The following is a 15,258-nucleotide window of genomic DNA, read 5'->3' on the forward strand; positions in this document are numbered from 1 at the left end:
TAAATGAAACTGTGGAGAATTTAGTCTGGTAGCAGAATCACAAGAAGTATCCAGTAGTCTTGGACATTAGTAGAGAGCCTTACATTAAGACATTGATCCTTCAGGGATCTAGGGGTGTAGCCCTGCAGCTGCTGAAGTTCAAGATGAACAGGCACACTCTCATTCTTGCTTCTTGATTTCTGGGTGGGGTTAGCTATTCCTTTGCTTGTGCAGTCTGGATGCATGACTAGTAGTATAGTGACCTTTTTTGGCCATCGTTCTTCGCTATTCTGTTCTTAAAGATCTCTTTCTGTGATTGATATGCAGAAAAATTAGCACTGGCCAATGCTTGTTCATGATCATAATAACTGTCCTTCCCGTTTTAGAAAGGGAAGAATTGTGCAACATGCAAAACAGCACCATCTCATTGCCTTCAGCTCTTCAATACAACACATTTGAAATGACTCACTGACACTTCTAGCACTTGGATAATTATAGTGTATTTGATTCTACTCACAAACAGAGCATTCGTAGTGGTAGCACATGAAATGGTGGAAATCTGGTGTGAATCCAGAACCATTGCTGACAACAGGCGTTTGGAAAGTCTCACTCTTTATGGCTAAAAATCTTACGAGAGTTCTCTAAAGGAGAAACTAAAAATGTACAATTCTCTAGCAAATCTATCTTCTACTGCCCTCTCCTGCTACCTTTCTAGGCAGAAAACCTGGATGAAATTACCATGTAATAGTTGCCGTTCACCAAATGACCCAAAAAGTGAAGCTGGAGTTAGCAGAAAGTGAGGGTAGTTGATACTCTGTGAATGGACAAGATAAGGTATTTGGAAGGAAGCCACACAGACAAATTGCTCATAGGAATTCCTACCCTGAAGTAACAATGTTAGCACAAAGGACAAGCTTTTCAATAACAATCTGTGAATGTCCCTGACTGTGTGAGAGCTGGAATTGACTTGAACTAAGTGTTTATAGACTGTTTAGCTCATCTTAAAACATTGTTGCTAGTCACTGCTGTGATTAAAATAAACACAGTATGGAAAACTCGATGGACAGAGTTGTAATTGAGGTACACTTAATTAAGATGGATTAAACTCTTCCCACAAGTTTATTGGTTTATTCTCAAAGAGATGGAACTGAATGTAATTAGCTAAATATCGTCAATAAAATTACTTCTCAGTTAGGAATATATTCTATTGAGAGCAATAATGGCTTAGCTGTTCAAGAAACCGTATGAATATATCTTTGAGACCACTAATGATACTTCGGGCTTTGGAGGACTGGACTCCTGCTCAGAACATCCCCAAAGGTTTAGAAATTAGCCCATGAGAAAAATCTATTTTCCTAGCTTTTCTTTGACTGCTTTTACCATGGATATGTACATGAGATGCTTTGATCAAAGGATTAAATTAAATACTTAGAGGTTAATTCTATCATCTTTTCTGAAGTAGTCAACTTGATTTATTGCTTTTGGCTTATACAGTTAACAATTATCTCTAGAGCTAACATTGTCTCAACAGGTGGTCACATAATTAAACTGAATTTTTTATTGCAATTAAGCACTCCATATAAAGCATTAAGTTTCTCATGTTTGCCAGGAATCATTCATATTTTAAAGCCACATATGAGATCTGTAAATGCATTGGTGGGAGTGAAATGGCTTAGGAACAGTGGAGTGAAGTTTAATTATTTGGAGAGTATGTCCTCTACTTCTCACACTAAAGTCTTAATGTCAGTTCCCTCAGCACTCCATCCTCCCTCTCCCTTTGCTGAGGTGGTGTTTCTATTGCACAGACAAAATCTATTGGCACTACATCTTCAACTGCATTGTTATACCCTCAAAAGTAAAAGTGATAAGTGGCTATTCACACTTGCAGGGACTGTGATGGGAAAATAAAACACTGTGTTATGAGCTGTGTGAGTGTGCATGGGTATCCTCCTAGTGCGCTATATCAGATTTCATGGATGAGCTCTCAAGTCAAACCAAGTAGTACAGGAAAAGAAGAACAGTCTCCACCTAAAAGAGGTGCCTCTGACTGAATAATTGAAATTATGGAAAACACTCCTGGGCCACCTTAGGTATGTTGTTATCTGAGGCAATTCACCAACAGTACACCAATACACTTTGAATAGCTTCCTGAGATGATGTGTTCATGTGCCCTGAAAAGTAGCTGTAGGTTCATACTTTATTTTTCTTCAGGGGGGTGGGGAGGAAGGGTGGAGCAAAAATGCACATGGTTTTTTAATACTGCATGTCCAGAGAAGTGCAATTGAGTTGGTGAAGGATCTGGAGGAAAGCCTAATGGGGAGCAGCTGAGGGAGCTGTGATTGTTCAGCCTGGAGAAAGCAAGGCTCAAGGGGTATCTCATCTCTCTCTCCGTCTGCCTGAAAGGTGGTGTGGTGAGGTAGAGGTTGGCCTCTTCTCTCAGGGAGCAGTTCTAGGATGAGAGGTAACTGCCTTAAGTTGTGCCAGGGAAGGTTCAGTTTGAATGGTAGGAAAAATGTATTCTCTGAAGGAGTGATGAGCTATTGGAACAGTCTGCCCAGGGAAGGGCTGGAGTCCCTGACCCTGGAGGATTTTCAGGGACTGTGCAGATGTGGAAATGAGGAACATGATTTAGTTGGCATGGTGAGGGATGGATTGACAGTTAGACTGGGTGGATCTTGGTGGTCACCCCAGCCTTAATATTTCTATGACAATAAGCCTTCCCTTCCAATATTGCAGCTCTTAACATTTTGCCTGAATATAGGGTTTTTGGTTTTTTTTTTTTGTTTTGTTTTTTATTTTTTCTAGAGAGATGGAGAAATATTTTATAGGTATGTGCATAGGATGCTTCTGAACTGATGGTTATGGTGCAGAGCAGTTAGTGTGTCTGACAAACTGTAGAGAGGAAAAGATTTCTCTGAGCAAAATGTATAGAAGCTTATTATATCTGACCTGCTTGTCCTCGATCTGCTTTATGACCAGAGAAGAGAAACAAACACTTTGTGGCACCATTCATCTCATCTAAAAATAAATAAATAAATAATCTGTCTAAACTGGCAAATTTAGACAGGAAAATGATAATTTTAGTCAGGTAATTAGACCCTCTAGTCCTTATTTCTCACTTGATTATAAAGAGCCCAAGGTAACAAGCTCAGCTGCTGACATCTTGACTGTAAATTTCTAAAGTTAAGTGAAATCAATCCTATGCCTTCAGCCTTTGAAACAAATGGGACGTGAGTCCCCTTTTGGCCGTAAGCATAATTTTGTTGCTGTTCTTGACCCTTTGGACATTAACAGCTAGACTCCTTTACTTCTTCCATCCACTCTGAAGTGTGCACTCAAGATTAGCCAAAGGATTAAAAACCAAGCAAATTCTGATAGCAGTCAGCCTTTCCTCTGACTTTTCTGGGCACTGAGCCTTTCCCATAGAATGTTAAATTTTTGTATTTATAGGAGGCTGTGGGTTTGTTGTTGTTTTGAATAAATGGATTACCTTATGCCCTAGAAACATTTTGGAATGAGAATGATTTGAGGGTGCTGGTTTTAATTCTGAGATAAGCAAGTATTTGTGTAACCTTAACCTGTCCTGATGGCTGGGGATCAGGGAGCATCAAATGGTTCTGGATGCAGCCAAAGCAGTGTGTGCTGCTGAAGTTCAGTTTGTGTCTGACTTCTGAGACTCTGAGACCTGAATGAACCTGCCACGTTCCTGTGAACTGCCAGGTCTCTAATGGTCTGAGATCGTGCTGCACCTTTTACCCTGCTGAGCTCTGTGCTCAGCTGCCTTTATTTTGCAGTCAGACCTCAAAAAATACACATCACTGAGAGAGAACTTTGGATGCACAAACAGCTTGCATGCTTGTGGATGTATAAACCTTTTATTTTTTTTCACTAGGAAGCCAGGCTAGTTGCTACTGCATTCTCTCTCCTTTTTTTTTACACGAGGAGCTAAAGCAGCAAAAAAGTGCAGAAGTGCAGTATATGTAACCACAAGGCTGATGCAATGGCGCAGTACTGCACCTGCTTTTTGAACGCGACCCTGCGGGGTGTGTCCCCGGAGCGTTCTGCTGGCTGGCTGTTTGCGGTTGCCACCTGCTGGTAAAAATACTGCATGGCTTGTTTCTTCTTTCCGCTGCCAGTTCCCGCTCCCTGCAGGCTTTTAAAGAACTATAGAACAAAGAGGACCTAAATTTTGCATTCCCATTAAAAGCAAAAGGTTGCTGATTGCCTGCAATGCGTTTGGAGAACTCATCAGAAACTGGTAGGATGACATCCAGAGATCAGAGCTTGTGGGTTTCATCCTGGAATCTGTGTGACTGCTGACCAGTCTATCTACTGTTTCTTTCCCAATCTCAAACACAACAATTCTGATGCTTTGCCAACTGTCTTACTATTGGAAGCACAGTAGTAGCAGTCTTATCCCAGAAAGATGTGAGTGACCCATGGAAGATGCTGCTCATGCGTTGTTCGTCTTCAGTCATTGCTGGAAGCCACCATCAACCCACCGGTGGGTGCAGGTCAGTTTTAAAGCCCAGCAGTCCCAGGCTGGAGGCAATGATGGTGGTGAAACTTGGAGGCTCTTCACTAGCCCCACTAGTGTGGGGGCCTCCAGGGATCATGTTGGTTTTAAGTGATTACTCCTAAGTCGTGGTTTAGCCTTGACAGCCTTTTTCAGGAACTAATCTCATTGTCTTCTGCATAATCACATAAAATGAACTTTCACACAGTGCAACAATCATCAGCTATCTCCTGGTAATTAACAATTTAAAAGCCCATGCAATGTGTGCTGTTTGTTGCTTTAGCAGAGATTTAATGGTATGGTAAGTGAGAACTGGGTACTGGGAGGTTTGTAACCTCCATTGGCTACCACAGGGATAGTGGCACTGTTCACACAGCTCACAGACCTGCAGGATGGGCTGAGAGGGGACTTGCCATTGAGGGTTTCTTTTATTGAAGGTCATGGTGTCTGTGCTGCCTGATCCTGCTCTGTATTGTTCCATGTGCCTCTAACAGGGACAAAATTAATATTCAGCTGTAGCTGTATGGGCTTATAGGGCATTTCTGTAAGGCCATCTACAGAACACAGGAAATGGTTTAGTCATGGGAATAGTAGATTGGGTTGATGGCTGAACTTGATAATCTGGAAGGTCTTCTTCAGACTAGCTGTGATTCTTTTCTATGGTTCTCCACATAGATGAGAGGTTGGCACAGGGTTCCCACAGCTCTATTTTTGGGACATCCCTCCAGTTTGTGAAAGGCTGTTTCCTGCCTCTCTCCCCACATCCTTTGTGGAAGTATGTGGGTATTGGAGGTAGGTAAGTCTCTCCTTGGCCTTCAGCAGGATTTCTTTCAGAGCTTTACAAAAAACATCTATTCCTCTTCCTGACAAAAAAAATTTAAAAAAAGCACTTGAGTTTCATCCAGTGCTGCTGTTGTTAAGGCTGCCCAGCCCTTTGTCTGAGAGGATGGTTCTTGGAATTATTTATAGCTGTCGGGCTCTGATCATTCAGGATGAAATTTTTCATGCTTAGTAGGAGTCTCAGATTAATTTTTAGGGTCAGTTTTGCCTATTCCACTTTTTTTGAGGGAGAGAGAAGAGCAAAGGAATACACTTTGCTCATGTTTCAAACAAAGAAAAAAATCATTTTATTGTATTGCTTCTATTTAGTTCCCATGCTTAAAATTCATAATTTGGATTTTCTTCTGACAAAGAAAGATGCATTAACACCCCTTTGAAAATATGCTCGTATTGGACAAGTGAAACAGCCTTGAAAAGGGCAATTTGCTCCAGAACAGCAACAATTTTCTGGAGGTTGAAAGGATGCAATAATAAATACTTGTGAATGTTTCCTTTTGAGGAGAGTGAAGCAGTGATGATGAGTCAAAGGTCTGGGACAGATATGAGGACAAAGTAGTGAAGACAGGAAAAAGAAGGGGTCAAACACACAAAGAACAATCATGACTGAAGACCATGCATGTCTATGCTAATGTCTTATTCAGACTGTGTATTTTGAAAATATTCTTTTGAAGTCTTCCTGAATTAGAGACATCTGCCTTTCTGGGTGTTTGACTTTGCAGATAGGAGGTGTACCTAAGCTGGAATAGACATTCGCTTTGATTTGCTTGTAATAAGGATGTCTTTGGTAGAATCATAGAATGATTCAGGTTGGAAAGACCTCTAAGATCACAATTTAAAACCACTGGTAACAGAAAGTAATGAAATAATTTGTCAGAATTGCCACAGGAGAAAGCTGTGCACTCACACCTGTATCTTAAGAGACTGTGAGAAGGCAAATCTCTCTCTCCTTTACTGAATGTGGATGAAGTACCTTTGAAAGCAGTCTAAATAGCTACCATTGAAGGCCTAAAGCTTCTAAAGATTATATCCTAGTGTCCTCCAAAGAAATGCAGCTCACTAGTGAAATGCAGTCATCCTCAAGCTTTGGTCCCAGGCCACTAAGCTCTGGAAATAAGCAACCCACTTGTAAAGGCAACAAATGAGGCTATTCAGAGAGGCGAATCTCCCAGCAGCCCACTCCTGGCTCAAGGGTTGTCCTTGTAGCTTATTAAATCCAATAGTGATTTTTCAGGTTTCAGAGCAAGTCAGTTGCTCCAGGTGCATGCATTGCGTATGCTCCCATCTAGACAGGCACTAGTAAGCCCACGTGTGTTGTATTTTCTTGAATGAAAAATGATTTGAGTTTAAAATCAACGCTTTTCATTCTAGGATAAGAGATAGGAACAAGAGATCGTAGCTGTTTAAGGTGGTAAAGCTTACTGTGGAAAGTGGGGCTACACAAGAGTGTCAGTGGCATGGTTTATTCATGTGACCTAAAGCTTGTCCCTGCTGTCAGCAGATAGGCCCAAATTGAGAACTGCCCCTGGATAAGCAGGAGAACCTGAGCTACACCACCAAGCTTCTTTCTTTGTGCCCAAAGTTTGTAACTCCACTTTCTAAGAAGTCCATGGACCTCTATGAGAGAGAAGCATTCACAACAGTATTTGTTATGTTGGGAAAGAAAAGGTGAGAGACACTGTAAAAACAAGAAGCAAGGAGTCTGGGTGATCAATGTTACCATTTTTGACTGCTATTTTTTGTTAAATCCTGATTTAATTTCTGTAGAGAAGCTTGCAACAACTCAGGGCTGCCATTTCAACAGTGTGTCATCAGTAGATGTTGTCAGGGTTAAAGGAACTTATTACCTATGCCTGAAATATTAAGCTGAAATAAAATAAAGAGACCAGCCTGTAATTACATGTTACATTTTCTGATTGGTTTTGGGGACTGCAAATTTGCTAATTGTTTTATCCTGTTTTCCTAAAATGAAGATGATAATATTGCAAACATACGCCTAAAATCTTGATGGCTCTGTATAGAGCAAAAACAAACAAATAAAAACAAAATGAAGCCTTCATAGAAGAGAACACTGAATTTTCTGTGAATGGTTTAATGTATGCACAGCTTTAGTTTGGCTATGGATATAAAATGCCTCCTGTAACAAAGAAACTGCTTTTGATTTTTGGTGTGCCAAAAACTCAAGCCAATGCTATGAAAAGGGTGCAGTGTAGAGACTGTAATATCTGATTCATTTTCATGCTATTTTTTCGTGGAAAAGATTCAGTGTGTTTGTAACATTTGGTTTTCAAGACATACTGAAGGATGCCAGCTAACTCACTGTATGGAAGACAGATCTCAAGTCAGTTTTGTTGCTCCTTTGTTATTCGATCACTAAGAAAAAATACAGGCACTCATTTTTTCAAAGCTTCAGTTTACTTCACTTAGCCCTAATTAACAAGTGTTTTTGAAGTTATTTGGTGTGAAGGTTTATCTTTTGCACATGCCCACTTATCCATAACCTCTATGAAGACGGCCTTTTACTGTAGTATCTGAGCATCTCCCCTTATTTTATTGATAGCTTTGAATAACTGGTATTTCATTCAGAATATATGTATATATATATTTAATCTTATAACAATTCAAGATTTGCATTGTTTCTGAGGGCCTAAAGGGGAATTTAAATACGTGTGTGGTTTACATTAGAAATCTGAAAGCAGGAGGATGCTACATAAATATGGTGAGATCTGTGTTTATTCAGTCAGTAAGGAAATTCTGTATTCTGCACAGTTCATTCAAAGTCTGCACTTGAGACCAAACCAAACTTTCCTTTTCTCTTTTAAATATATTTGCAGGTATTGTTTTTAAAATATTCAGTAGCATTTGCTGTCAGAAAACACAAATACGGGTTGAAATTCATATTAACTCACAAAGTCTTACATCACATTATATTTTCCAAATTTCAGGTAAGAGAAAGTTGGTGTAGATTTATTTATGCAATATTAATAAAAATGGGGAAATGCTTAAAAACAGTCACACTGTTCTGCGAAACAAACAAACAAACATCTGGGCTCTGCAAAACATTGTCCTATCAGTAGGAATCCAGGTTGGCTGCTTAGGAAGGTAGAACTAGCTGATATATTTGAACCAGATTATTGTCCAGCTTTTTACCAACTTTCTTCTAATTGATCTAAGGGAGACCATGTGTTCCATGTTTAAGTGCATGTTCCAATGTTAACTTTCCCAAATTTTCCTAAAGAGTAGGGTGCTGTTTGAGGTTATGTGAAGTTTGGAACAGACTGTAGAAACTCTGAAATCCCACTTACAACTTAATAAATGGTGGAATTTCAAAATAGAAAGTTTTAACAATATTTTTCTCTAAAAACAGAAGCAAACAGCATTATTTCAAATTGCATCCAAGAAATCCTAATTCTCATAGAGTCTGCATAGATACTGAGAAGCTCATTATTTCAGTCACTGATATAAGTGCAAAGCTGAGAAATGTATGTAAGTATCTGTATATAATCAAATGCATACCATAAAATTTTCCTATTTTTTGCAACAGGATTTTCCATGCTTACATAAAGACTCCTGATCACAGAAAAATTCTCGTCTTGTGGAAGTTCCTTGCTGAAAATTTGTAGGAAAAAGGAATCAGGTCCACACTCAGCACCAAGAATGTCACCATAGTTATGAGGTCAGTAGCCTTACTTTTTAACAGGTGGTTTAATGTAAAAATGCAGCAAATCATACTGGGCTATTTATGTTCTTGAATCCAAACAAACAGTAAAATAATGTCTTTCTTACCTACTTCTAACTTAACTTATACAACAGACAGTTTCCTATCTGCACATATCCTTTCTATTATCTTTCACTACAGTTGATTCTTTTGAAGCAAACATCACCTGATGTTACACTGTGATGTTTTATATTATTTTTAGCCATTGAGAAAATAGTGAAAATTGTATAAGCAGTCATTAGCTAAGGATGATTATTTAAAGCTAAGCTATTAATAAAATCCTTGGACAGGTGGAGGCAGTTAGTAATATCAATTAGTTCTCTCTTGAGATATGAAGTATTCATTTTATAAATTTATTTATTCTCTATATAAAGTTTATTGCCTCTTGAAAAATGGCTTGGTGTTGGGCCATTCATTTAGAAGAATGTTCTGCCAATGACATGGACGGGCTTTCAACAGTTTGGGGAAAAAAGAACAAGTGGTTACGTTTTACAAACATGAAGATGAGCCTGAGTGTTGGATTAAGAAAAAGATTAAGAGATGGCTTTGTGGAGATCTTCTGCTCAGGTATTGTGCTTGCTGTGGGGAGATGATAGGTTATCACAGACATTAATAGCAAAGACTGTTTTTTACTGTAATGCCATATTTCTTAGTTTGCTTTCTTTGTTAAAGGTTTTTGTGAACACACAGATAATTTGTTTCCAGCTACTATAAAACAGTTGCCAAGAGTGATAGAATTTCATTGTAGAGGTTTAATTCATCACTCAGGTTGTTTGTCTGGATGTCGCTACGAAAGCTGTATAGCAGAACAAGTATCAGCTGTGACTCATGCAAGGACGGAGACGCTAAAGAATCAAATCTGTTTTATTTTTCCTATGCTTTTGGAAAGTTGCCTTGTGCTCAGTGCTCTGGGATAGAGATGAGCACTCTGATAAAGGTATCTGCCTGCGTGTGCTCAGGCAGGAGTAGCTGGGTAAATCAGCAGCTTTTCTAAGCAACACCAGCTAGGCTGGAAATTGAAAACTGGTATTTATTCAGATGTACTGAAGCCTCTCTTCCATGGAGAAGGTAGCCGTTCCGTTGGGCTGAGACAATGCACAGGAAAGTTCTGGAAGAAATAAACTTACTGTTAATAAAACTAACAATAATCTGCTTCTTGTGTTGCTATAATCTGCTTCTGGTAGATGCCAACTAGCAGAGAAACTGTGGTAAAACTGGCTATTTTTTAGAGATGTCAGTTCCATATTTTATATACTATATATTGTTTTTGCTTAGCTTGTAGCTTTAAATGTTATCAGACAAGAAAATGATGGTGTCCTCTGACAAAAGGGATTTTGCACTGTGCTTGAGCGAACTAAGTAAAGGGGGCTTAAAAAAGCAAACTGTAAGCAGTTCCAAGCTGGTGGAGATGGATGGACGGAAAAGAGGAGGCAAACAACAAAAATATGTCACAAGAATACAGAAAAGGGAAAGATTTCCTTATTCATTTGGTTGAGCAAAAGGTTTTGGAAAGATGGACTCAATGAGACTGCATTTTGCAGGGCAACATATTTCACATAGGCTCGTGGATTGTGGCGTTGCTTGTGATGTATGATGGATTATGTTACGAAAAGGTCAACAAAAATTGCATTTTCCATTTCTGTTCTTGATTTAATTGTTGAAGTCCACAGCTGTGGCTGCGAATATAATTTGTGGTGGGGATGCAGCACCATTATTAGTGTAATCCTCAAGACCAAATTAAACTCAGAGGTGCTGTTTTCATACCTCCTTTCTGTGCTTGCTTCAACTTTCCTTCTGAAAGTTTCCATTTCATAGAATCATTTAGTTGGAAGGGTTCATTAAAGTGGACCATGACAATTATAGCTCAGTCAGGTGCTCAAGTGCTAAGTTACTGCAAGTCCCTAAGCTGTTTTATAGTGCAAACTGTGGATATCTGTTGACTTATAGCATCTTTAAGAAAAATGTCCTGATGGAGATTTCCTTAAAAGCTCAGCTTCTGCAGCCACTGTGCAGTCCCAATGATGAGCTTGACAGGTGAAGGAAAACAGCAGCACCAGGGTGGATAGTTATGGCTCCTTGCAAGATTCTTGCAAAAGCTGTGGAACTATAGCCTGGAGAGTGCTTGGCTGTTCTGGATGGGGAGAAATCCACCTCCAAGAGGGAGCTCTCTTTTGGCCCAAGCATGAAAGAAAGAACGGATTTCAAAGGCTGAAATATAAATGAGCTAAGCTTAGGTTTACCTTTGCCTGCAATTATGCTCTGTAAGGAAAGAGGGGGATTCCCCTCTCCCACTTCCCCAGTCACATACAAATTTGAGTTATGCTTATTTAACTCTTGGAATGTGGCATAGTATTTTGTTTAAATACTTGCTTCTTCAGGCAGCACACTTGCCAGTACAATGAAAAGCCTCTCCCCAAATGTAACGTGTATCTATCTACTCAGATTAAAATGCAATATATCAATTTAAGAGAGAATTTTCAAGCCTTGTTGTGCCAGCATCCCAGCCCAGAAACACTGTGCTTCTTGGTGGGGATTTTAAAAAGAAATCTGGGTGCTAGTTACCAGAGCAGCAATTTTGTGGTAAAGCTGTAAACATAATTCCAACCAGATGCACTAAAATGCTCACCGTGGAGAGAAGGAAACAGATTTGAATGCTTAAAGACAGTAAATGATTCTCATAGTCCCATGCTGTTTGTTTATGCCAATCACTTCACTATTATTGTTTGAGCTTTGTTGTGTTTATTCTGAGAAGATGTTCACTTTTTCCTGAGCAATAATTAAAGAGGGGTATGTATATAGAGAAAATCATTTTATTCCCCATCTTACAAAAAAATCAAACATCTCTTCCCTCTAACCCAAATTTCCACTTACAAGTGAAGGCAGAGTAGGTGGACAGATCTCTTCCCTGCCGACTCATGTGGAGACTGAACCAGCCCGTTACTTAGATGATGGCTTCTGAATTTAGAGGCTGGACAAACATGGTTCTTTTCCCCCTGATCTCACCCTGGAAAATGTAAATGGAATTTTTGGATACTCATACTGACTTAGGGAGCCATTTCAGACTTTCTCCTGTGGCATGGAACTACATTTAAAAGCTGTACAGTTTTATAAAAGAAGCACTGATCAAAATGTAAGTTGACAGATCTGGCTGCTGTCCCAGTGCTGGCAATTGGTTTTATTTAACATTTCAGCTTTCTCACCTATAAATTTCAAGCAACATCTCTGGGGTCAATAGGTAAAACAATAGTGTTTAGATAAGAGGAGATACTGAAGGGTGAGGTGGTATTATACCACGATGGTTGTTCCTTTACCATGAAGGTACACTTTTCAGGTTTATCACTGTTGGATAATGATTAATCAAGTTGTGTGGATTAATTTTTATTCGGGGTTATTATGTATGTTCCAAAAGAATAATAAATTTTAAATGTTATTTGAGATTTCAGAATTAAAACTGTCTCATATTTCAAATAACTTTAAATGACCTTCAGACAGAACCAGTCAGTGGTTTGAATATGCTAATGAAATCACTTTGCTTGCAGGATGTTTTTTTTTGGTAATGAAACTCAAAACTACTGACCATGTTGAGCTGATGATGTTTGTCTATCTAATACACTAATATTCATCAATGCAGTGTGTGCAGGCAAAGTTCAGATATGAATATAGATGACTAGAATTTTCTGGGAGTTCATATAATAATCTCTTTTAGGTATTGATCTTTTTAACAACGTGATGACCTTTATCTTACACTGATACTGAAAGAAAGCAGAATTATTTTATCACTTGGCTCTGTGACTGCAAAGATAATTGAGTTCTCATTACTAATCATTTTAGCAAATTAGAAATTCCAATTTAGAGCAGACCTTGCTGGCTGTACTTGTATTGAGTAGTGTTTCCTGGAGTATTTTGGGAGCATTTGCTGCTTAATGTGCTCAGTGAAGATATCAAAATCTGGCCTTAATTTTTTTTTTTTTTTTTCATTTATTTCAGAATCCAGTTTTGCTTTTTTGTCTTACTTGTATCTGTCATTTTAATGAGGCTGAACTTAGTTGAGTATATGTAATTTTTCAGGATGAAGCATCATCATCATAGTTATCTTAGTACAAAAGAGAAAAATGTATTTGTGTAGACTCTGAACTAACATGTTAGGGTTGTTTTAAAAATATAAGGCAGTAACCTTGAAAGATTCAAATTAAATTAAAAACATCCACATATTTCACCTTTACTTCCATTTTATGCCTTTGTTGCTGTAAGTCTTACTGAGTAACACTGGAATCCTATCAAGCCTACCCAAATTATCACAAATTTGGATTAATCCCAAAAGTATGAATGCTTTATGCTACAGTTTCTATAGAAGCTTTCCTGCTACACGTTAATCCATATAAATATATTCCGTATATTGCTGATTAAAAAAAATAAAAATCTATAAATTTATATTCTAATGCAACTCCCAAAAATGTAAAGTAAAATATGATCTGAAATATTTATAAAAATTATTGCAGGTACCCAGAGCATTAGATGAGGCTTTTAATGTAATTGTTTCTGAAATTCTTGGTGACTCTTCATTGAAGCTGAAATATTCTACATAAACTCATTGATTTTGTAATGAGTAATAACTGAAATAAAGAAGTTTATTATTTTATTCAAAAACTGCTGCAAGTGAACATGCTATCATTCTGGTTTTAGTTTTGAAATGACTTTATATGTGAAAAAGGGTATGTGGTGGTTACAAAGCACTTTCTGGAGAGAGTTTAACTAAATGAGGGATTGGCTAGAAGATTTGTTCTGGCAAGCTTTCTCTCTAACTTCTTACTCATTTACAATACATAGTTTACCCAAATGTGCTTCAGCTAGCCCTTTTGCACTTAGTTGCTTTGTCTCTTCAGGGGATAAAGGGACATGCCTAGAACATTTCAAACCCAGTCTTGATCAATTCTGCTTCTTTTATTGTTCTTGTTTTGTGTATTTATTTAGTTACTTTAATTTTGACTGTGAGTTTTTTTGTTTGTTACGTTGATTATTTTTTATTATTTTTTTTAACTTTCTGACTTTTTTATTATTAACTGCATTTGGGAAGAAACTGTTTTGCTAGCAATAAGTACACTAAGAAGCAGGGGATATATAAATGTTCCATATGTACTAAAGTGTTTTGGGATATATGAGGATACACTAAAGTACAAGTGATTAGAATTCATTTCTATGCTGTATACCTTTTAAATGTTCAGGTTTTCCAATCATTTTACTATCCAGCACACACAGACATAGGTATCTACCATATTCAATGCTTGTGTGTATTCACAAAAGCTTTTTTGAAAACAATGTTTTCTATTTATTTGGATACATTAAAAAAAAACATATTTATGTATAATTATATATATCAATAACTTATCAATATAAAAAAGTGTCATACTTATATTGTATTTCACAAGGATACAATGTTTTGTAATATAAAAAGCAACACTGGGAAAGGACTAATGATCTGCATACTGTAGCAAAGGCCTGGTTTACATGATAAAAGCTTGCTGGTATTACAGGCACCCTTTCCAAAGTGATGTAAGAAAATCTGAGAAAGGTCATTTGAAAAGGAATAAGAGCTCTATCTTGAAAGTGAAAAGCTTCTCAAATGAAAAACTACTTGGAAATATAGACTTTTGCTACTGAAAAGGAAGTTCTGAATTACTTGAAAATGAGTCAGACATTATTTATCTGAAGTTTAAACTTGGCTTTTAACAAATGTTAATTTTTTACTAGTGGTAGTATGTTGATTATTAAAGATGTTAACTATATCTTCTTTTTCACATACTTGGCTAAACGGATGGCTGGTATTAGTCCACTGACTGGGTCCATTCCTGGCTGTGTGTAGCCTGTTGCCACACTGCTTTCACTAGAATTGCAGTGTAAGGGCCATGGGTTAGCAATCTGATTTAGTTCTTGATTTAGAGGCTGGCAACCCTGCCTGCAGCAGTGGGGTTGGAACCTGATGATCCCTGAGGTCCCTTCAAACCCAAGTCATCCTATGATTCCATGATTCACTGCCATGCAGGGTCTCTCTCTGCAGCAACCTGTTTGCAATATATGTAATATTTTAGACTAACTGGGAACATAGAACACACCAGTGGAACTTGTGTATCTATGCTATTTAAGTTTGCAAGACTTATCTCTCAGACTAAATGTAGGTTAGTACGCTCCCTAGCAGTGTTCAGTTGTTCTC

The sequence above is a fragment of the Coturnix japonica genome, chromosome 1 (genome assembly GCF_001577835.2).
Source record: "Coturnix japonica isolate 7356 chromosome 1, Coturnix japonica 2.1, whole genome shotgun sequence".
Classification (NCBI taxonomy): Eukaryota; Metazoa; Chordata; class Aves; order Galliformes; family Phasianidae; genus Coturnix; species Coturnix japonica.